Source organism: Clarias gariepinus, chromosome 8, assembly GCF_024256425.1.
Source record: "Clarias gariepinus isolate MV-2021 ecotype Netherlands chromosome 8, CGAR_prim_01v2, whole genome shotgun sequence".
Classification (NCBI taxonomy): Eukaryota; Metazoa; Chordata; class Actinopteri; order Siluriformes; family Clariidae; genus Clarias; species Clarias gariepinus.
In genome coordinates this window covers 15,282,269-15,306,698 of record NC_071107.1, presented here as the reverse complement: position 1 = coordinate 15,306,698, position 24,430 = coordinate 15,282,269, and the positions used below count along the sequence as shown (strand labels likewise).

The 24,430-nt window shown below is 39.5% G+C and overlaps 1 long non-coding RNA gene across 1 annotated transcript in view; it reads left to right on the top strand.

The window, feature by feature from the left end:
- LOC128529247 (uncharacterized) overlaps window positions 1–24,430 on the top strand; it is a 171,060-nt gene that overhangs the window by 105,627 nt on the left and 41,003 nt on the right. The window contains exon 4 of the long non-coding RNA XR_008361031.1: window positions 10,007–10,067. This is a non-coding gene — a long non-coding RNA (uncharacterized LOC128529247). The remainder of the gene's footprint in view (window positions 1–10,006; window positions 10,068–24,430) is intronic.

Sequence of the window (24,430 nt, the reverse complement as noted above, 5' to 3'; positions counted from 1 at the left end):
CAGCTTAAATAAAGGGAGCACACACACACAAAAAATCCAATAATTTTCAGATGTTGACACCGAAGATATTTTTACCAATCCTACTCCTACTTAAAACATTAGCTATCCCAATGTGCACTGTATTTTCTGCCATTTTACTGTAAAGCAATATAATGTCCTATTTCTCCAACTGATTACAAAAAAAAAAAAATACAATAAAGCTGTAATTTGCTGTTAAATAAATACTTTAAATGTACGGTAGTTTTTTCCGAACTAAAAATCTCTCTTTAGTGTTTGGAAACCATCAGTGCAGCTGTTTTGAAGAGGCATTGCAGGCTCAGAGGACACTCTAGTTGTAGTTGTTCCAGACTGATGTGAACGACGCAGCACATGACATGGCCTGAGCCTCTGTACTCAGTGTACGCTGGGAATCTCAGCTCACTCTGCTGAGCCATCTGGAAGTGGTTTGGTGCCACTATAAAACTATGTCCCTTTATGAGAATGGCTTCAGGCTGTTCTTCAGTCGTATACAATATGGCTGTAACATGGATAGATATGGGTAGGGGTCGCATGGATATGGATTAAAATGGAAATGAATTACATTAATACTGTCATGTTCGACTGGTCAAACAATCTGATGGTCATGTATCAGGTTCTCACTGAGAGGTTGCTATGTTTAATGACATTTTTATCCTGAACTAATTCATTCTTTTTAAGTTAAAATCTATTTAAACTATATGTATATAAAGATGCTATTTCGGTGTAAAGCTGTTTAAAAAACAGTTAAAAGAACAGAGTGTCCCTAATGTGTATAGTCTGAGAAGAGGCTCATTAAGACTGCATATATATTTTATTACTAAGTAGAGGGTTTTTTATACATATATACACTTCTATAGGAATTGGGCAGAAATAAATTACACTCCTCTTATCTTCAGTCATTTACTTTGTCATTAAATCTTTTCCTTATTATTAACGCACAAAAAACATAAACCTTTTGTATATTCCCTTCTTTTCAAAGAATAAAATCAGTATACCCATTTTAGTTAAAAACTTAATTTTTGTCATACTTACAGACATTTTATTGCATTTAATATCACATTACATTGTCTTCAAATCCCTGGTTGAAATATTACGGAAGAAATTTAGTCATGCAATTATGGGAAAATCTATGAGAATGCTCTGAGAGTGCTCTGCTTTAATCTTTCATAAGTTCTTAATAAGCAATTCTACATTTAAGCAAATAAAAGATAAAAAAGCAATAGAATTTTTAATCTGGGCCCCATCTTCAGTCAAAACCATTTCATTTAATAATGCATAATACAATAACATTTTATTGTAATATAAGCAGAAAATAAGGAATCGTTAAATGTAAAGACAATTAAATAAAAGCCGTCAACCAAACTAATAAAAAACAGCATTTGACATGCGGGCGAAATGAAATCAATGTTAAATCTTTATGGGCTTGTATGCAGGATTATTATGATTTTCATCATGAATAAATTCTTGGCTCCTGAAGGCCCTATCCTTGTATTTCTCCTCTTTTTTTTTTTACAGCCATGGTTGTTGTGCCAGGGAGAGATTTGCTCTTGAGCCCAGAGTTGGACAGCCTCTCCCCCATAATGAAGCAGTGGACACTACTCTTATAAAAGACAGCAGATCTGAACGCCCACCTTCCTGCTTCTTTGGATTCCCAAGATCACTAACACTACATGCAGCCAATTACACACATGGACACTGAATAGATGAAGGACTGACTGGAGCCAGAATTGGCATCCTAGAGTGGCTGAGGGTGTGGAGCGATCTGTTCTCGTCTCAGTTTCTTCCGCTCCTCCTGTGTTTTCTCTCTCTCTCTTTCTCGCTCTGCTTTTTACCTCCTCATCTCTCCCTCTTTTCCTCTCCCTCTCTCTCTCAGTCTCTGATAGGGAGATTAGGCTGTCTCAGGATGCCGGTGTTGAAGTGAGACATGGGCTTTTATCCCTGTACCCCTCCCCAGCCTTTCCTGTGCTCTTGTCTGGGGCCACTCATTTATTTACATTAGAGCCTGGAATGAAAGGCATCAGAGGAAGTTTTAAAACCAGGAGCGCCACAATGGCTTCTTTAAGCCGCCACCCAAAAAGCCGTTTGCAGTTGGGGCTAAGAGGATTTGTGTCGCGTCCGAGTATCAGCCTCTTCAGAAATAACAGGGCTACTTTCACCGAGCCTTGGACAAAAGTCAAGTGCTTCAGAGAAGAAAAAAGTCTCAGAGAGGGATCGAGAAGAAAGGAGAGTGGGAGGCAGGGATTTATTATTTTTTTTATCAGCCTGATCTTACTAAAAATGAAAATGAAGCCCATACGTCCATGTTTGAGCGAAGGTGAGCAGGTTATCAGATCTTAGTGATCATCAGAGGGTTGAGAAGGCTGAATGCTGGACGGCTGATAAAAGGTCAAAGGTCAAAAAAAGTAAGAGAGATTCTGACCCATGCAGATGTGACTAACAAGAGGCTTACTCTGTATAGGCCTTATTCATTCTGTCCTTATTTTCTCTTGGCCAACCAACCTGATTTACATCTGAGGCCAGCATTTTCTCCTCCTTCTTGTTCCACCGTTTCTCCTTTATCATGCAAATGCTGAGATGGATATCCCATTTTAGCCGCTTTTCAGAGTGCCAAATTTCTGATGAGCTTGTGAGTCTAAATTTGATTTAATCTGGGTCAATTTGAAGAGTTAAAATGCTGCAACCGTCTCTTCTGAGCTCATTTTGTCATTTTACAGCACAGGCTTTGCTGCTGATTGTAATAAATAACATGAGAATTATGCTAGTGCATAACATCAGCAAAATCTTTTCTCTCTCTCTCTCTCTCTCTCTCTCCCCGCTACCTCTCACTCTTTCTCCCTGTGTTTGAGCATGTTCCAAGGAGAATGTAGATACATAGGGTACATAAGTAATAAAGCGTGAGGGTCACATGTTCACCACCTCTGTTTCTCCCCAGTCCTTATTTCTTGGTTTTCCAAAAATAGGAACATCAATTTCTGCACATTCTAGACACCTATAAATATAGATATAGATAGTTACCTAACCAGATAGATGAATAGATAAGTAGATGGATGATCTAGATGTTGATGTTAGGTGTTAATTCTTATGTTTTGCAATACAGATTTGTAATCCGCCACCAATCGTTGGACATTCTTAGAAAAATATTGCATAACCAGTATATTGTAAATGAAAATGGTTCAGGTAAAACCTACAGATCTTTTTTTAGAGCAGATTATATAGGTTTAAAAAACATATAAATGTCCCTGGAGCCACCCCTTTAAATAATTATTAAAAACAACTTGCTTGGGTTTACAACCTGTCCTAGAAAATATATGTTCATTCTTCGGTCGAAAATTGCATAAATTCATTTAAATTCCTTGTATTCGTATGTTTCAAGCACCACCATGAGAACACTTTTAATGCCCCACCAATTGTCTCCCAGTTCTCCTCCTTTCTTCATCTCCTCTGTCCCTCCATCTTGGGTGCCTTTTCTCCATTTCTGCCAGAACCACAGGGGATCTTGTTTATTTACTCTCTTTTTTGGGAATCAAAGCTGTCGCAATCACACACTGCCAACTTTACGGCACCCCTGAAACCCCCCATCCCTCCCCTCTGCTCCGCACAGTTTGTGTCTTCCTCTCCCCAGACGCTCATGACGGGTGTGGTGGGAAAGGAGGCGCAGGGACGGAGTGCGTGCGTGTGTGCATATGGAGATGTGTTTGGCGGAGTTGGTGACAGAGAATGAGCAGAGGTCCCGGCGGTGTTGATTTGTACTGCAGCAGGGACCCCCACACCTAATAAGGCCCCAGTCTCAGCACACTGTCTGACATGACACTAATACAGCATATGGAAATGAGACGTGCATATGGCTGCAGCTAGGTGCGATGTGACCCTCGCTACATAAATCTCCGGCATTGCGGCGTGCCACCTTTGAAGGAGGACTGTAAATCAGCCTGGAAAGATATGAGAATATTGCGAAGTGGAGTACGTAATGCACCCTTCTTTCCATCTTTTATGTCTTTTCAGGAGCTTTGTTTTTATTTGCTCTTGCTTTCTCATCAGAAGGAATATCATGAGACAGAAATAATGTGATTTGAGGTGGCGAGGATGTGATAAGGAGAGGTTGAATATGTCAGAATTAGCTATATGAGCATATCAATCACTCCAAGAGCCGTGGTTATATGAGTGTGAATGTGTTTGTCTCTGTATTTGAGTAGGGAATGTTAATAATAGAGTTAGGGGTTTAATGGGTCTGAGTGAGTCACTTTGATAGGTGTGTGCGTGTGTGTGTGTGTGTGTGTGTGTGTGAGAGAGAGAGAGAGAGAGAGAGAGAACCATATTGATGACCACTGATTCAAGGCATCCTGTAGAGTCGGGTCATCATCCCCGAATGTCGAAGCCATTATCCTCTACAAGATATCCTGCCTTCAATGGTATATAAACTTATTACAGTATGTTTGAAAAGTTCGGCACATGCTAAAATGTTTTTTTTGTGATAATTTTCTGTCAAGTAAAAGACACTCATAAATTTTTTTACTACATGATTGTACTATTATTTTTTCTTCTTAAACTGTTCATATGGAGCTTTAATATAAACCTCAGCAGGTGAAGTAACCCTTAGAGCCACTATTATAACCCTTTCTGGCCAATCAGATTCAAGCTTTTGACAGAGGTTTAGTATAATTTTAACTCTTTGTCATTTCACTCAAATCATCCTGGATCATAGGAACAAATGAAATGCAGCACTATAAAAAAAAAAAGAGGAAAATTAAAACTGTTACCAAAACCCAAAATCAAATTTATATTTTAGCATGCCTCGTTTAGACAATGCTAGGAGAGAGGGCCATCGGAATGCTTTAGCTTGGTGCAACGCAAACAGACTTCACCAGACGGTCTGGAGACGCCAGAATCTCTTCTGTTGTGGAACAGGATTCTGAACAACTGGTTCCACTGCTGATGACCTCTGGTCTGGAAGGCAAGAGTGAAAATGACAAGACAGACTAATTTGATGGCATCATTTGAGAAATCGTACAGAAAATGCTACCACTACTACTGCTGATGGTCTTCCCGGGTTACACATGATAAGTTGTAGGACTATTCAGTGACATTTGGCTGCAGCTGGATTTGCTGGATAGGCAACTTCGTCCGATGTTGACAGTCCTCTGAATTTGATGGACACACAGATTTTGTATAAAATCAAACTTTCTTATTTATTTTATAGAAATAATTTTTGTTAGAAATGTACAGTCTATGTGCAATGTTTTTTTCGGTCCATAGTAAACAAAGATTTGCATGTTTTCTATGTAATAGAAATATTTTCATATGAGAGTGTCTGCAATCCACCTGTGATCCTTTCCCCTTTTTCTTTTTTTTATTAGTCAGTTGTGATTTTTCAGTTTATGTTTTGCAGCTTTACTTTCTTTAGTATTTCTAATAATTGTTACGGTTTTTCTGTACATCATTTGTAGAGCGAGATGAAACAGATGGTCATGCTTCCCCCTCTTCTCTTCCACCATGTACGTGGGAGAAAATGGTGCTGCCTGCAGTATTGGTATTCACAGTTGGGAAAGAAAAACGGTCTAATTCTCCATATTGAGTAAAGGTTTAGGTGTTAGGCATTAGTTTTTTTTTTTCCGCTGTTGTTTTTTTTTTTTTTCCCTGATGGGTGCTTTTTTGTGAGTGAGCACGCTTCTCTTTATCCCATGTTGTTAGAGGAGTTAATGAAATAAATGTGAGAGCGGAGATAGGAATTCTCCTATTTTCTGCTTCCTACTGTTTTTCCCATTGCCTGGCCCAGGCTGTTAATTTAGGAGCGAAGCAGATAAATTAGAGTCATGTGGTCATATGCGATATTTGTTTTTGCTACACAGCTGCAGGTACCCATAAAACGCTTGGAAATGTATTTGATTTCGACCAAGGCCCCTCGTTTTAATTTACCAATCTCGTTGGTTCTCTTCACACAACCAGAGTTGGCTAATTATTTGATCTCCTTAAAACGAAACGTTCTTTTTTTTCCGGATTCTCTTGTGTGGCTAACAGCCTCTACAAATAGGCAAGAGCAGGTTTCTTGATTCTCTCTCTATTGCTGACAATTTCCCTCTCCTGGTTAACTCCCTGTGAAAGCAATTTGCCCCATACTCAGGGAAGGTAATGAGCAGATGGTACCATTGTAAATGATGATGCGCCCATAATAAAGAGTTGATAAACATGGAATTACTACTGGGCGGTGGGCGCTAAACAGTGTGGTCGGCAGAGATGCCGGGAACATTGAGGGCAGCCCCCGAGCCTCATGGCATCCTGTGCCAGGCCTGGAACGGTGTGCTGTGTGCATTGCAAACAGTGCTGCCTGCTTCATACACACCATGACTGAGGCAGGGGAACAACAGTGCATTTCAAATGGGGTGGGATTTAAACTGGAGACATTTTTTTTTTTTTTGCCTGCACAATTTTCTCCACCAATCCCCATTTATTTTTATATTGCTCATCACCTGTTTTTATTATTATTATTATTATTATTATTATTATTATTATTATTATTATTATTACTATAAATAATATTATATTTTATAAGGATTTCATTCTTCCTACCTAGGTGTTAGATGCTTTAGCTTAATGTCTTGCTGTTCCTAAAAGTGTGTGTTTATGTGTCAGCACTTGTTAAGAAGCCAACTGTCACAATAGAAGTATGAATTTTTAGGTGTGACATTGAAGTAACACCTAGCAGTATAATATGTAAACCAAGCTTAAATAAGCTTAAACTGCTCGAAACGCAGGAACCATTCCTGTTATTTGTGACCACAAACATCTCTCTCATGTGCTGCTGCTTGGATTTTATTTTTGGCTTGAATCCCAGCAGAAACACTCACCATGGCTGAATATAAGTGCCCACTAATTTCCTTTTGGATCTCAGGCCGTGGTGTTGAACGTGTAGGCGTGTGTTTGCTCAGGTCATGACACCGGACTCTAGTTGAGCATTTTTACCCTCGCTCTGGATGTCCAGCTTTTTACGCATCATTATGTATCATATATGCATTCTGATGTCTCTGTACACTTTTTGTTTCATATATATATATATATTTTATATCTTTACTTTGCTCTAAATATTTAGGATGTTACTTACATTTTCTCTTTGTAGAGAAGCATCAGAAGTGTCCAAGAGAGTGATCTAAGTGTAAGAGTAGGGAAAATCATTTCTGCCTGAAAAGCCTTAAAGCTGACCCAGATCACAACAAACCTACAAGTCTTGCGCAGATTACTGCCTTCTCATTATCCTTGTTAATTTACTGCAGAAAACAAGAAAAGGGAAAGTTGTCCATAGCGTCCTTAGCATTCTGCTCAGAACAACCAGCATACAGTATGATTCCTCATATTCACATCTAACCAAAATCCTGACCCCAACCTGTTTCAACAGTGTCTACAATTTATATCTGAGAATTTGTTAATTAACTTTGATTTAAATCAGAATGAGTAATGAAATTCTCTGAATTATTAAGGATCACTCTCAAATATAGATATCAGTTCCCCTGGTCTTTTTTTGAACCCACTTCTTGGCCCACTAAATGACCAGCTTAATAAACAGTCGTGTTCTTGGCAGGGTCCGGTCCCAAAAGATGAAAGAGACATTTTAGAGTGTCTTAGTACTGTGTCAAGATCACACAGATGAATGAAAACAGGCAGACCAAAAAATTCCCAGCCTGCCTGACTTCTAAAGGTCCATTAGTGGAACTGGCCAGCTGTCAGTCCTCTCCACTCCTGTGCGTCTTCTCCCCTCGCTCCCAGTGCAACAAATCACCAGGCAAAGTTTAATGCGATTAAAAACGTGCAGTGTCCAGGCCATCTGATTGGGCAGGTAGCCTGGTCTGGGGCGCTTGCAGTGTGCCAAACCAGAGCCTTGATGCTGACAGTAATTAGCACATGCTTGTCATTAACAAACACAGATTAGGCAGAAGCTCATATGGCACGGTGCCATGGTGGGGGTGATACTGATGGCTCTGCTGCTATCTCCTCTGCCTAACCGGTACGACCGGCCACCAGGCAGCACTCACTAAACCTCTGTCTTAACCAAATTTGAGGAATCTGTGTAGATTTATGAAAATGACTTTTAAACACAGCGTCTTTGTGGGCTGAGGCCCGTCTGGCCATGAAGGGGACCCTGCTGTGAGGTTTTAATGAAAGATCATAGTAGCCCTCCAAGACCGTCAAGTGAGCCATGCGCCCTGTAAAGCCCAAAATAATCTGTTTTACTTTTAATGGAAGCCATTTTATATTCATTAAGATCAAAATGCTGATCTTTTTTTTTTTTTTTTTTTTTTTTTTCGAAATAGCTGGCAAATTGCAAAGCTATTCCAGTCACAGCTTGAGAAGCCAGAGGCCCCACAGCTTTTCATCTGCTTCATAAGTAAGAACGGGCCTAATATCTCTAATGTGCTTTGATGGAGCAGAGACCTTCACAGGTGGCAGAGGGAGGCAGTCATCAAGCTCACAAGTCAAAATATCAAGTCCCCTTTCAGCATAGCCATCTCTCTCTCTCTCTCCCTCTCTTTCACACACACACACACACACACACATACACACACGTCTCCCTCACTTTCTTCCCGCCCGATGCTTGCAGGTGTGAGAGAATGGGATAATTAACTCTGACATGTCTCAGTATTGTCTGATGAAATGGCTGCTACTTGGAGCACCAGTCTTCCATATTTACCTATCAGCCTCCTTTTTATGCTAATTAGTATTATTTCTTCTCTGACACCCATTAAGTCCAGCTCACAGAATAGGAAAAGGAAAGACAGCTTGTTTCCTCTGGAATATTCTCATGCACTGCTGTAATTATTATTATATTGCAAAGCAGGACAAGAAGATATTTAGTACATACCCAACAGAACGGATCTGAATCTTTTTTTTTTTTACTACGTCATTTAATTACCTTCAGATTAAAGTCTCCGCTGTCACTAACCCCAAACGTTGTTGTTGACTAATAGCATGCTAAATATTTCAGCATTTAGCAGTGTGTGGCTCTGCATCTGATACTGGGTGTGGAGGTACGCACGAACAGAGTTTGCAATGATGTTCTCGCACTGGCCAGCAGAAGGCACAGTTGTTGCATACCCAAATTTAAGCCAAGCACCCCTGTGCCCTGGTCCCAGGCAACCCCCCTGAGTCTGCCATCTCTATAGCTTTATAGCGCTCACATCCAATCCCCAGGCAGACAAACACCAAGCCTAGTTTTTTGAAATACAGAAAAGAAAAAGAAAAAAAAACATGGCATGGCATGTTTACAAGTTCCAGTATCTTGAGTTTGTGTGTAGAATGCATGGTTTCCTTCACATGGATGGCTACCTTCAGCCTTCCATGTGTATGTATGTGGTTGTCTGGTGTAGATAAGGGAATACGATAACCTTCTCTTTCTCTCTCTCTCTGCACATCCTCGGGAGTGAGGTGAGTGTTACTGGTCCTGCCAAGGTGCTGTTTAATGGGCCTCTGAAAACACTCAAAAGACAGACACAAATGTGTGTACGGGCACAGGGCCAGCGCAGGCTCACTGATCTTAAACAGGAGGAAGGTTGTGAAGGAATGCTTGAGGACAAGACTACGGCAAGGAGAAAGGTAGAAAGAGTGAGGAAAAAAAAAGTGTGTGAAAAAGTAGGGAGGGATATATTCAGAAGGCCGTGGCTTGGAGGAAAGAAAGAAAGAAAGGTCAAAGTGGAAATAAAGACAAGTGAAGAAGGACAGGTATAGGACATTAGTACTGTAGAAGTAGTTCTGCGCAGACAGAACGGCAGCAGAGAGACCTCCCTGTTAATATTTCAGTGAATACCGAAGTTAAACGGATTACAAATAAAAAAGGGAAAGAGTCTCACGTTGCTGATTTTAAAGTAATATAACATCTTGACCCTTAAATTCTTCCTGTAATCGGAGGCATGCATAGCAAAGAAATGTGTGGCATCAGTTAAGCACGCTCAGTCACGTTACCTATTTATTTCTCTCTCTTTCTCTCTTTCTTTTTGCATAAAAGGCTGCCTTAATCCTGAAGGATTCCATTTCCTGCAACCAGAGAGTCCAAAGAAATCAAGCAGGTATGAGAGAACTATCTTAAAATACGCACAACTACACACACACACACACACACACACACACACGCGCGCGCAAACACACACCTGCTTTACAAAATGATTTGAGATCAATTGGGGCACAGTACACAAGATTCGCATCATAGTAGAAATTGGTTACCGTCTCTAAAGACGATGTTGAAAAAAAAAATGAACACATTTTTAAACTAAATACAATATTTATTTTGAAGTGGGAATGTTCTCAGATATGTGCATTCGCCATCATTAAATATTGATGAAATTCTATTTATTACTTGTCCGTTATATGCATTATGTATTCTTCACCTGCTCAGATCTTTGCAGTTGAAGAGAATGAGTGAAAAAGGGAAAAAGAAAATAACATAAAAAATCATAAAAAGATAGGAATCAAATCACATCTCTTTCTCTGACACCAAAAGGGAGGCAAACTTAATTACGAGGCATTGAGCTGCAGAGAGCACCTTTCTTTTTGTTTTATTTGATTTCTTTTCTCTTCTTTTCTGTTTCATGTTTCTCATAATATGATACAAATAGACGACGAGCTGGCAAACTGTGAATATGGCACCCACATATCCTTACACGCTCATTCGGGCTTTTTTTCCTGCTTTGCCTCTTCATCTTCCTGACGATGCCAAGGTAGGAGAAACAACAGCTGCTAGCGTCGTGTGTATGGAAACTGCGCCGCTGTTTTGACAATGGCGGTAAAGTGGGGAAAGTGGCGGGCCCTTGTGTGCAGGTCATCACTCTTAATGCAGAGTGTGTCATCAGTCCCGGGGACAACAGCAGAAATGATGTGGCTGATACATATGAAACAGGCATCATGCATAAACATGGGGTCCGGGGGATGGGAGTGGAAAAGATGGAGGTGATGAAGGTGGTGATGGAAGGGGGCATGCAGGGCTGGGGGGGACACGTTGCCGTGGGGATATTGCTTCAGCGGGCCACAGTCTGGATGCCTTTTCACCCCTCTTTATTATTCATGAGCTTCGGGGTGGTGTAATAAGCCACACCTTGGCTGGGCGGCCATGGCTAAGTGATGGATCGTGACAGTGCTGATGGAGAATATATCATGATTAAGATCAAATACACTTCCACGCACACATACACACACTCTCTGAAGGACTACACGGCAGACTTTATTTGCCACGGCATCAGTATCATCACAAAAACATTCATCTCAGACACAGGATCTCACGTGACCTGGGCAACTGGGCGGAGATTCGAGAACAGCGGTGTTTATATTCTGGCATTTGTATACACTGAATACACCTTCATGGCTGTCTGAAAGAAATTATATTTTAAAACCTTAGTGCAGCAATCCCCTAATCTGCATGTTCAATGTTTCTTGAAAGTCCATCAAAGCTGGGAGTTTCATTAATTCTCCTTTTTTCAGTTAAACCTTTAAACTAACTAATGTGTTTGTACATTTCTCTGTTCAATCTACACCTAGTCCTCAGGATGCATTAAACACAAGTGCAGACATTTCAAAGGCATGTGTACGAAATGCATAAAATGCACACAGCAGTGAAAAAACAAACAATCAAATGTATCCTTATTCTTTTGCTTATTCCTAATGGACACATTTTGAAGGTGATGCAGCTGTTGATTTTGTCTAATCACAGACAGGATTACCTGGCATGATCAATAAAAGTGTTGCATTGCCGCCACAAGAGAAGATGACTACATTATCACTTCTGTAAAGTCATAAATAGTAGTAAGTGTGAGCTCACACTCTTGACTATTTTTTGTTTTTGTTACTTGAAATTAAGAAACAAAATTAAAACTGTTTATTAGCACCTGTTGATAGATCAGTCACCAAACCACAGATTATTACCACAAGGTGACCACCAGAGACCACTAAATTCCTGAAGGACAACCATAAATCCCATTACATGGCCATTAAATGCATTAAATCAGTCAGTGGTCACCTGTTAAACAGGTCATAATTAATTATGATGGAAAAAGTAAGTCATAAAGAATTATGGTCAATGAAAAATGTTTTGTTTTATTTTATTATTATTTTTTAATAATAAGATATTATTAATATGCCTAATGTCACTATCTGTGTTTGTATTTTCATATAGTTTGCTTTTCCTTTACTAATTATCCTAATTATCCTAATTATAAAATAAAATCAGGTTAACATTATCTCTATTCCTAATTATCTATGGTTGTTTCATAAATTTGACCAATAATGTAATGAATAATGAAAACTTTATTAATCTTCTTTCACTGTCAAAATCCCCTAATGTGTAAATCAGGAAGTCTTGGATGGTATATTCTTCTTCTTCCTATTATTATTATTATTATTACTATTATTATTATTATTATTATTATTATTATTATTATTATTATTATCATAATTCACTGATGATTACCTGCATAGTTCTCTTATCATGATTTGCCATAAATACCCAACATTTATAAAGTATATGTTCTAATGTAATGAAACTAGGAAAAAGAAGGGCATATATCATGACTCTACTCTGCTCTGGCATGTTGGAATAAACCTCCCCTAGATTTTCCCCTTGACATGTCTGAAGATCTACCTTTTCCATAAGTACTTAAATTAGCACTTCTCGCAAATAAGAAACAAAATTCCCAAGTTTAGACTGATGATATTTTTAGTCTTTGACCTACTGAACCAATATTAAAATGTATTTATTGATAATTACTTCAAAGGAAGGCTGTAAATTGATCTGAATTAGGTAGTCTGCCAAATGCCATAAATGAAAATGTAAATGTATTTACATTATTATTATTATTATTATTATTATTATTATTATTATTATTATTATTGTAAAGCCTTTTAAAACAAAGAGACAGACAAACCAAATACACCATATACAGTACTACTAAACAAAAATAGCATTCAAGTGAATTATATCAACTTGAGTGAATTCCTGGAAGAACACGTACAGTAATGGCCAAAGTGTGACAATGATGCTCTGTGTCTTTTCTGATTCAACTAAATTTTGTGGCAAAATTTCCCATATTCACACAATACATGCTAATACCAAATAAAAACTTTTTCAAATGTTTTAAGGGTTTAAAAATGCTCAGATATCAACATTTTGGCTTGTTTATTTAATGTACCATAATAATCTATCAACAAAATCAAGGAAAATATATCAATAATGAATACATACTGTAGATCCAGCCTACTGATTGCATCTGTTAATACAATATTAACTGCTCAGTTAGGAGGGGCAAGTACAAAACAACACCACGACTTATACAGTCTCTGATTTAAGATACTTACTGTAATATTCAGTTGTAAAAATAAAAGGAGAGCAATTTTTTTAAGCCAACATTATTGACCTTGCCTCTGTTGAGAGGCAAGCTTTAGTGTGCAGGTGAGAGGAATGTGGACACTGGTCCATTAATTCATCAGTGCAAAGGGGTGGAGTGGTAGGGAGGTGAGAGGGAAAAAAAAGCAGGCGTAGCCGGTATCTCCAAGCCGCATTCCAAAGGGAGATGTTTTCAATTCACTCATTATAGTGAGGTCATTCACGGTCAAGTTCAATGCCATGGAAAAGAAGTGTTTGCTGTGAAGAGCGCCACCCACACACTGTGCAGCAAGCTGAGGGAGAATTAGGTGAACTATGTAGCCTAATTTTTTGGGTAAATACAAGAAAACTAGCCCTGTGTACTATTTACATTCAGAAAAGGGGTGGGGGACTGACTGAGTGAAGCAAGGAGAAAAAGAGGTGGACATTAGTGATTCAGTGGAGTGTGGGGGGAAGGTGATGGAAACCATAACAAAGTAAACATGCTATCCAGAAGCACAGAGCTGTAATGATGTTATTAGTATGCATGTAGCCGAGCCCAAATGTAGCCTATAACAGTCCGAGCCCCCTTCACTCGTGGGGCTTTTTTTCCCCTCCCCTCTCCCCCAATAATGGCTTTAGACTCTATTCAAAGCAGGGACCTTCAGAGATCACAGCAAGCAAAAGGACAGGGTTGGGAGATAATGCACATTGGCAAATGGAACATGACCGGCATGTCCAGCGTCAACGCAGTCCATTGTGCGGACGGATGATAGCGACGGCACAGGACAACAAAGCATGTCCACAATGGCATAATAAGAGTCAGGCCTCGGTCCACCACGGTTAGTCAGGATAGAGATAGACAGGCGGACGGATATATCAGAAATTATCAGAGAGAGAAAAATACACATTCCATGGTGGGCTTCTAGAAAGCAGTGACTGTAGAAGAATGAGGTGGGGTGATAGGAGGAGGGGTTAAAGTTCATTTACATATGCATGTCGGTGTGTATGGAGGGAGCACAAAGCGAGAGAGTGGGGATGACATGAGTGATGCACAGAAACCAGGTCTCCCTTACTTCATCGCTAACCAGATAAATGATAACCTTGCAAAAAAATATGTAATTATAGTGCTACAGTGATACAGCCATGTACAGTACATGCCTGATGGTGTATGTAAACACATTTTATTTAGCATAAAGTGTAAAAATTGGTGTTAATGTGTATCAAAACTTATTTCACAAATATTTGACCCTGAAAAGTTTTTTTTTTTGGAAATCAGGACCATATCTTAATTCCCTGCCTATTAATAAATTCTACTGCAGCTCTAATTGTATGATGAAGTTCTGTGAAAGTCCTTCTTTACGGCCCCTGCAATGTTTGGAGTCTCCTTAGCAGAAATATTTTTGAACTTTGCGCATGGAAATGCTCTCTGTAGTATATTCAGAGTGGTATTGATTTCAAGAAATTGTAATTTCATTTAGTGTACTAAAACAGTGCTTTTCAAAAAGAAGTGGTAGCAATTTCATGCATGATGACTTGCAATGCAGCGTTCAAACAAGTCATCAGATAATTAGCCCCTTTAATGGAAAAAAAAAACCCTACAGTGTAGGTGTTGCTGAAAACTCTAACCTGAGATCTTCGTCATTATGCCCTTTGAGATTAATTTAAAATATCAGAATATTAAACACCTTATAATTTTTTTTCAGAAGCATAATCTGTGGAAAGATAAATATAGTATAATTTGTGTTTAAAGATACCAGGACAGTCTTTCTGGTGGAGGCATTTCTGCCAAAGGCTCGGTTGTGTGGATGGATGCTCAGATGGGTGATGACAGTACTGAACTCACTGACATAACAACATGTGTCATTGTTTTCCCATTAATTTTAACCTCAGTGTTTGGATTTTCCATTTATTACACAGCCTTGCTTCTTGTTTGTGGAAAAGTTCGACTTTTTCCCTGAATTACTGGAACAAAAAAAAAGGATGGTTTTGATTTATTTGTTCATGTCTCTGGTCAAAGTGGCAGGGAGTGCATCTTCGGCTCTCAGCCGTGCCAAGGATCTCAGGCTTCGCTGGCCAAAGTCAACTGGTTACGTCTGTTATATAGCCTTGGCAGCAGAATGATTGAGGAAGCCAATAAATTTAGCAGTAGCCCCTACTGTCAGAGGCCTCCGGAGATCCTCGCTCATGTGGACTGCAGTCATGATAGCATTCAGGACAGCGCTAAGCACTGACCTCCCTTCACCTCAGAACTCGGAACAATTTAAATTCTGCATTCTAGATGAAATCTAGGTCTCCTCTCTGGCCTGGACATCTGCAACTTCGTGGACTTAAGACATCATCTCTCCAGAAGCCATCATCTTTTGGAGTCCAGGGCTACAGAGGGAAGTCTTCTGCCACTAAGACCTCCAGAGCTCAGCCTGTTTGAACTAAGCCTTTGAAGGTTTAGCCTTTCAGGGGGCTAGTGACAGCCAGGGCTGAAAGAAAGAGTGTGAAAGAGGAGAAAAGAGGCCTTAGCCATCTCTAAACCCATAGCAAGGTTTTATATTTTATTAATTCTTTTCACCTTCTGGGTTTTAACCTCAAGCTTTGTTTTGAGCATATATCTTGTTCTCATCTCTATTTTACAGAATCTAAAATATTGCAGTGAAGGGTTTGCATGTTGTCTTAGTGTGACAGTGATTAACTCCTAATCCTTGCACCATTCGTAACTCTGTGTGTGTGTGTGTGTGTGTGTGTGTGCGTGCATGTGTGTGTGTGTGTGTGTGTACGAAATAGTGGTCTCTCTCTCTCTCTCTCTCTCTCTCTCTCTCTCTCTCTCTCTCACTTTTTTCTCCTGTAAAACGCACAGACATTCATCGATTGCTGTGTGTGAAGTTTTCCAAGGGGAAGGCGTCATGCTGGAAGCTAAGTGTTAAGCCACAGTCTGAGTTGGTGTGAAACACACTCTGATATCTCTGGGTCATACTGTCTCTTCTTTTCTAACCCTATCCCTATACCCAGTCACTGTCTGACACAGCAATTGTACAACATCTACTCTTCAAAGCTATTTTTCCTGTCAATATAAACAAGAAAACTAACATCATATGAATATCACATAATTGGATACATGTAAACAGTCATCTGCTCATGTCATGCTGTCAGCCATTCTACATGTTTGTATTGCTTGTATTGTGGCACTCGTATCACTGGTGGCTCCTTTAAGAGTACTCTATTTGGATTATATCCTGCTTCACCTATAAGCGGCTTTTGCTTTACAAAATAAATGTAAGTATAAGCACTGTTGTTGCTTTTTTTTTGTGGGTGGATTTTTTTGTGAAGAGGGTACCAGCAGCCTTGAAAAGATGTGGTGTAGTGATGTCTTGTCATGTCATTGTATAAGCCTGGATGATGCATCATCAGGAATGTTTCTCGCGTTTAAAAGAAACGTCTAAAGGTATAGGATGCCATTTTTTTTCTTGCAGGTATACATTAGGAGGTCCATTCCTGACAACATATAAACACTGTCGCTACATTTGGAAATTTGCAATTATATATATATATATATATATATAATATAATATATATAATATATATATAAGTTTCCAAATATAGTGACAGTGTTTATATGTTGTCAGCCCTGACTAGCAAATAGGAATGGACCTCCTAATGTATACCTGCAAGAAAAAAAAAGGTTTTATATATAAGAAAGGTTTTATTTATGTGGTGTAAAAAAGTATTTGCCCCCTTACCGATTTCATTTATCAGATTAATGTTTCAGATCATTTAACAATTTTAAATATTAGTCAAAGATAACTCAAGTAAACAAATTAGCAGTTTTTAAATGATGGTTTTTATTATTAAGGTAAATTAAAATCCAAAACTACATAGCCCTGTGTGTTATGTTAAACATAACACACCCAAGTTCAGTTTCTCTAGCCACACCCAGGCTTGATTACTGGCACACCTGATCGCAATCAAGAAATCACTTAAATAGGACCTGCCTGGCAAAGTGAAGTAGACCAAACATGTCCTCTAAAGCTAGACATCATGCTGAGATCCGAAGAAATAAAAAAATCAATTGAACTCTATCAGTCTGGAAAAAAATTATAAAGCCATTTCTAATGCTTTGGGCCTAATCGTTCATGATTATTGTTTGTCCCACATTTTTTTTTTTTACTGCTTAATTTAAACATACTTTCTGTAAGTTATAAAAGTAAGTTCCACTATTTTTAACCATTACCTTAATGACTCCTCATCTTCCTCAAATACACTTGAGCATGCTTTATCTACTAAAAGTTTTGCCCTAAGGAGTTTTAGGCAGATTACTTGTTAGAAGATGGAAAGACGGGCACTCAGAAATCTAGACAGATGCACTTATTGGTTCATTATTTGTAGTAAACCTAATGCACCAAATATTACATTCATAAGTTACATAGCTGCAAAGTCCACAGTTGAACTGCTGTAGTGTTTCCAATGTCACTGTCATTGATTCGCGAGCATTTCGAAGACCAGAGTGCCTTTGTAACTATGCAAAGGCTTCAGGTATGTTTGGAATAAAGCATAAAGCAGTTTTTAATGTTAATGTAGACATTAAAAGTCAAGGAAATCAAAAGCTGTGTAGTGTACATCCAGTATTCGCATTTGTGCGTATATGTGTGTGTGCCCATGTTATTCTGTCCTGTTTTGACCTTCTGAGAGCATAGTATAAATGATAATGTATGACAGTTAACCTGTGTCTGAGAGGATGTGTGTGCCACTCAATAGCACTGAATATATGACCTGTGTGGGAGCTTGGAGCACACAGTGCAGTGACCACATGATCAACGTTCATATGTAATTTGAACAGCTTCCAGCAAGCTCGGCGCTGAGCAGCTGGTCTAGTCATGAGTTTTGTCTATTACCAATCCCTATTTTGTCATTTTCAGAGGTATACATATTGTGTATTTAATGCGATCATCACAATTACCATGTACCCATGTGTATGTGCACACAAACAGCGAATACAGTGATGGTCAGTGTTGTGAGACCCTGAGCCTGAGGAATCTTACCTGGGTCAAGAGTTGTTTCCAGATTAAGCTGTCCTCTTTATTCTTATTAAAATTATTATTTTTTCTTTCACTGTGTCCTCACCTTTGTGTTCTTTGCCTTCAGATCTCCACAAAGCACAACTCCTCCTTACTGTTTACCCTAACAGTCTCAGCTCCTCCTCACCAGAAGAAACACATTTAATTAGAAGGAGTTAAGTTGTGCCTTAATTAAGCAGCAGGCGTGCACTCTCTTTGTCACTTGGCTTTCCTCCCTCCTCCCGTTCATAGAACAATGAGCCCTGGTAAAATGTAATTTGCTCTTTGTTAAGATTTTGATTTTGCTCTTTCATGGCAGTTGAAACGGTAAAAGAATCAAAGCTGTACACTCTCTCCTTTTTCTTTTGCGCCTCATCCTTCCGCATCTCTTAGGCTTATAATATTGTAACCATGGCAATGACAGTTGGGAATGAAGGAATGAAAGGAACCCATCATTTTTTTTCCCTTTTCAGTAGGATTAATTTTGAAACATAAGACATGCTGAACGAAATCTTGGTCAAAACCTCACTGATTCTGGTCCAGCCTGCGTATCCACTGTGCACAGCTTCCCAGGGCATTTGATTTGACAGTCTGGTCATTTTTGACTTATTTCTCCATGTGCAGTATTGACATGTTGACATAAAGTGGTTTTCCAGAAAGACAGTGCCTATATTTCAATCAGCATTAACCAAAACATTGGACCATAGTGGAGTGGTAAAAGCACAAGTGACAAGTACAGATGTAAGGCCAGACAACTGTAATTTCTCCTGATGTGATCTGGAAGCTCCAAAAAGAAAAATAAACACTTAGAGCAGCAGGAGAAAAAAAAGCTTAAGCTCAAAAAAAGAGGAAGAGGGAAAGCCTCTGTTTGTGTCCTGTAGTTTAGGAGACTTCGTTCTTGAAGGTCTCAGATGTACTGCACTTTAAATTTGGTCTATTTTGTTGAAGTTGATAAAATCATCTATTTAGGTACAATTTCAAGCTGTAATCAGAATTCATATACAGTATATTGGTGGCACGGTGGCTTAGTGGCTAGGGGTCTATATGGATGGAGTTTGCATGTTCGCAGGGTGCACAGTCATGTTGAAACAGGTGAGGGGTTGTCTATCAGGAGTTGGGCTCGGCCCTTTACTTCCAAATTGAAAAGAGCTCTTAATGCTTTAGCATACCAAGACATTTTGGACAATTTCATGCTCCCAAGGAACACTTTGTGCACAAGGTCTATAAAGACATAGATAAGCAAGTTTGGTGTGGAAGAACTTGACTGGCCCACACGGTGTCCTGACCTCAAACCTGATACAACACCTTTGATATGAATTAGAGCGGAGACTGTGAGCCAGGCCTTCTTATCCAGCATCAGTGTCTGACCTCACAAATAAGGCTTCTGAAAGGATAGTCAAAAATTCCTATAAACACACCCCCAACCCTTATGGAAAGCCTCCCCAGAAGAGTTGAAGCTATTATAGCTGCAAAGGGTGGGGCACTATCATAATAAACCCTATGGATTAGGAACTTGATGTAACTCAAGTGATATGGCATGTGAAGGCAGGCAAGCAAATACTTTTGGCAATATAGTGTACAGTATATAATCTTTGCATAATTATATGTGTATATGATTTTCATCTAAATAGTTTCAGTCCTAGCACAAGATTGGCTGATTGATAACTGAATGAATGAACTGGTGTTCCCATTGAAGTGTTGATAGAGTCAAAGAAAGGATAAAAAGAAAGTACGAGTAAGAAGAGTTGGAATGCTTTGTCGATTATAAGGTGTTACAGGAGATTGGCTCGAAGGACTTAATAAGCTATTTAAACTTAATAACCACTCTTTACAACCATGGTGAATGCAAAGTCTTTTAGAAATCCATTACTTCCAGAACATTGTGGCAGATGAACTTCAACAGCAAAAGTCCACATCAGTTTCTGATGTTTTTCTGGTTTTCATTTATCTACACTACATACACTGATCAGCCATAACATTAAAAGCGTTAACATTAAAACTACCTAGGTATTGGGTTCCTATTGTGCCACTGGGGCTCTGCAGGAAGGGTTGTGGTGTCTGGCACCAAGATGTTGGCAGCAGATACAGTACATCCCATTGGTGCTTACTCCAATTGGGATCTGGGGCGTATGGAGGCCGGGTCACAGCCTTGGGCTCTTTGCCTGCTGGGCCCTGTGCCTTTCTACCATAGCCAATATTGACTTTTTCAGGCTATTTGTGCTGCATTGGCTTTTCTGTGGGATGGGACCAGATAGGGTGGTTTTTGCTCTTCATGGGAATGAGTAAGCCTTGATCCTGTGACCAGTTTTACAGTAATATAGTTGGGGATCAGTGTTGTTCTGATTGGTGAAGTATAGCCATCATTCAATTGTGATACATAGATATTCTCAAAAACAACAAAAAGTACAATAAAAAACAAAAATGTTGGCAGCTGTCATAGCAGTTCAAATTAGCTGGTAGTAATATAAACCCCACTCTAACTGTATAGCAACGTTGGCCAATCAGGATCCTGAAAAAAAACCTATCACTGAGTGTGTCACACTCTGGCAAACACAGGAAATATTGCACATTCAGTGCAGGCTCTTACTGTATATACCAACATTGAAAAAGGGGTTTCTGTATATTTTTAAAGTTTTCTAAAAAAGTATTTTTTCAGTGACATAAAATCAAATTTGCTTGTGGACGAATAACCAAAAATCATAGAAGAAGCCTGATTTTTCAATTAAACAGATATAATGAACTTTAAATGTAGGAATGATAATGTAAGTAAAGAATATAATTGATATATATGTTTGTTTGATTTAAAAAGAATATCTGTGTATGAGTGGACAAGGCCTGAGTAATAGTTCATTATTATTGTATGTGTTACTTCAGGAAAGGCTGAGAGAAAAATGCGGAGAAAGAAATGCGTACATAACTATTGTCTAAAACTTGGAGGTGAATATTCCACCCGAGTCACATGAGAATTATCATATTGAATTATAATGCAGGACTTGGAGGCAGACCTCTCCACCTGTGTGTCAAAACCCAGATCTATGTGGCATATAAAGGTGGGAGCATCTGTATTCATTGGCAGCTGACTCTGGACAATCAGGCAAGTTTGGAAGCTCATATCTCCTGGATGAAGCTGTATGGGATGTGGCTTATTGTGGATTCTTTTCCAACTCCCAGCAAGTAAAGACTGGGATTAAGTGTTTAAAAGCGCTGGATTGGTTGCTGAGGTGCATCTAACATTCTTAAACTTGTAACATGTTTTCTGTTAAAATGAAATGTCTGAGGGAAAGGGGGGAAAGGGGGGAAAGGGGGAAATAGATGTGCTGCTTTGCCCAAATGCATTTTTCCTTTTCTGTTTATGGATGTGTTGCTCCAGAGTGTGGGGTTTTTCTGCAACCATGGCAGAAAGAGAGAATAATGTTTCTTGGGAGAAGAGAAGCACTTTTACTTCTCTTCTTGGAATCACAGCAGATCTGAAATCGGGATAGTGAGTGAGTGAGAGAGAGAGAGAGAGAGAGAGAGAGAGAGAGTGAGAGAGACTTGTTTTGTGAAGCTCACACTAGTGTTTGGAAAGAGAGAAGGTCCTGTATCCTTCTATTCCATCCAAATGCAATCCCTCTGATTATATGAAGATTACACACACAATGCTACAGCACAAGAAAAGAAAAAAAAATCTTTTTCTTCCTTTATTAAACTTTCATAAAGGTTTATACTGATGATGCATTATGGATGAATCAGAAGGTCAGAACAAGATCATAAACTCTAAAACACACTACTTCTGGTTCTACCTCAATCTAAAACACGCAAATACGCCAGAAATCTAATCATGGTTATGGTGTTAGCATATTGCGCTTGTTGTTTGTTGTGCAAGTGCCGAAACCCTGTCAAGTACACATATTTCCTTTTTTTAGTCAAGAGGTGTCCTTTGAACTAATAAGCACAATCTTGTGTCTCCAAGGCACTGTCAGCGCTGCCTTTGTTCGTGAGCCAGCAGCTGTGTGGGTTGACACTGAAGAAAAGTCCTGCCCTGGGATAGAAATAGCCATGCAACCTGGTTTCAGGTCAGCAAATGAGTGAAATACATTCATATTTTTTTTACTTGCATTAATAGCCTCTTTTGTTTCTTCTTTGAAGCCGGAGTTCCCCCCCCACCCAAAGTAAGTGCTTTCTACCAGAGCAGTCACTTCAGTGCCAGCTTCTTAAGACAAGTGCAATATGAGAGGAATTGCAGCTCTGTATGGTTTGGCTGATGTTGTCAAAGAATTCCTCAGATCCCTACACAATGTACTGAAGGCTTTTTCTATGAAAACATTTGTCTCTGGATTTTGAACAGTTATTGCTTGGCTAGTTTTTATTCTCTGTTTTTCTTTTCCAATTCATTACGAAATGAACCGAGATGAAAAAACCCAATGGATGACAATAATACACTGACTAGCAAAGCCAAGAATGGATAGATATCTAAATTTTGGTTCTGACCAGGAAATAGATATGCCCAGTGTACACATGTACGGCATGTGACTGAGTGTCTAGGTCAGTGTCATACATTTATGTCTGTTTGTGTTTCTCTCTGTGTGTAAGAGGTATGCCTAGACATGCCTGTGTTGGGCATTGTCTCTCAAACACACATTATTTTGTACCTGTGTTAACACACACACACACAAAAACACCCCGACTCCCTGCCAGGCCCCCCAACTGAGACTCACCATCAGTCCCACAGAAGAACAGGACTGTACCAAAAAGTAATTCACACGTCTCTTCATTTGAGTTATTTATTTGATTAGGGGTGACGTGGCACACGAGGCCCAGGAGGTGCAGGAAGGCCAGGTATTTCAGCCGGGACTGGCTGCTCCAACAGGCCTGGCAGAAGGATGAGATTGGGGTCCTGCCATCGCAATCTTCAGCTGCTGCTAGCTCCAGGGGGGAGCCTGCGCCCTCCTACTTTTAAATAGAGAGTGGAATCTTTTATCTGCCTGTATTACTATCCCTATTCCCAAACGCTGCCCAGCTGGCCTGCAGAGCTGCTTCAGCCCAAGTCATTATCGCTCCACTATGACTTGTCACTTTCAGATGACTTGATATATTTAAATGTAACTGGTGATTGCTGAAAAGCAGAAAAGAAATAGATGTATCACCAACTGATGGGGAGAGGTGACATTAATCTAACCAGCGTTCCGCCAGGGCTCTCTTTTTTTGTGTCCTCCTTCTTTAATCTGTCTTTTTCTCTCTGCCTTTTTCGCATATCTCTCATTTGGCCACTCTGGGTATGAGGATGGTGTGTGTGTGTGTGTGTGTGTGTGTGTGTGTGAGAGAGAGAGAGAGAGAGAAGCAGTTTTGCATTGAGCTCAATCTGCAACAATGACCTCATGGTGTGTGTATGGTGTGATATAAATGTTCACACGCTGCAAAGTGTTTGAGCTGTGGCCCGGTGTCAGTTTGGGGCCCTTTGGACTAAAATTCAATTCCACACTTTGGCAAATAGTAAATGAAACATTGACGTTAATATTTCATGCGTCATAGAAGTTTACTTGATAGTGTTTGGTGTGATCTAGAAGTGAAAGGTAGAAACCAACAAGACCAGTTATGTCACACCTTTTCCATAATGCACCACTTCTGCATGGGTTTTATGCCCAGATTCTGGATAAATCCACTTGATTTATCCAAAGGATTAAATTATTTACACATTTAGAAAAGCCTCAAATATGGCCAAGCCCACTGTCATAGCTTCATGAAGATTTAATCAGCATCATTTCTTTAACGAGAGGGCTAGAGCAGAGGGGGAGGACGAGCAAGGAGAATTAAGATGCTGATGCCCAGCTTGTTTCTGTCTTCTTTGAGAAAGGATGGTTAAAAACAGGATGGCTCAAGTGTTAGAAAGTGATTGACACACAGCGGAAGCCTATCCGTCAGATGAATAGTCCCTTTACTTTTCCTGTGCCATGTCTGAAGGACTCTAGTCACCTTGTAAGTTGTCACTTTAAAGACAAATTGTCAAAACAACAGAGGGTATGGTTTGTAGCCATGCACATAAATACCCAGCTTTGCT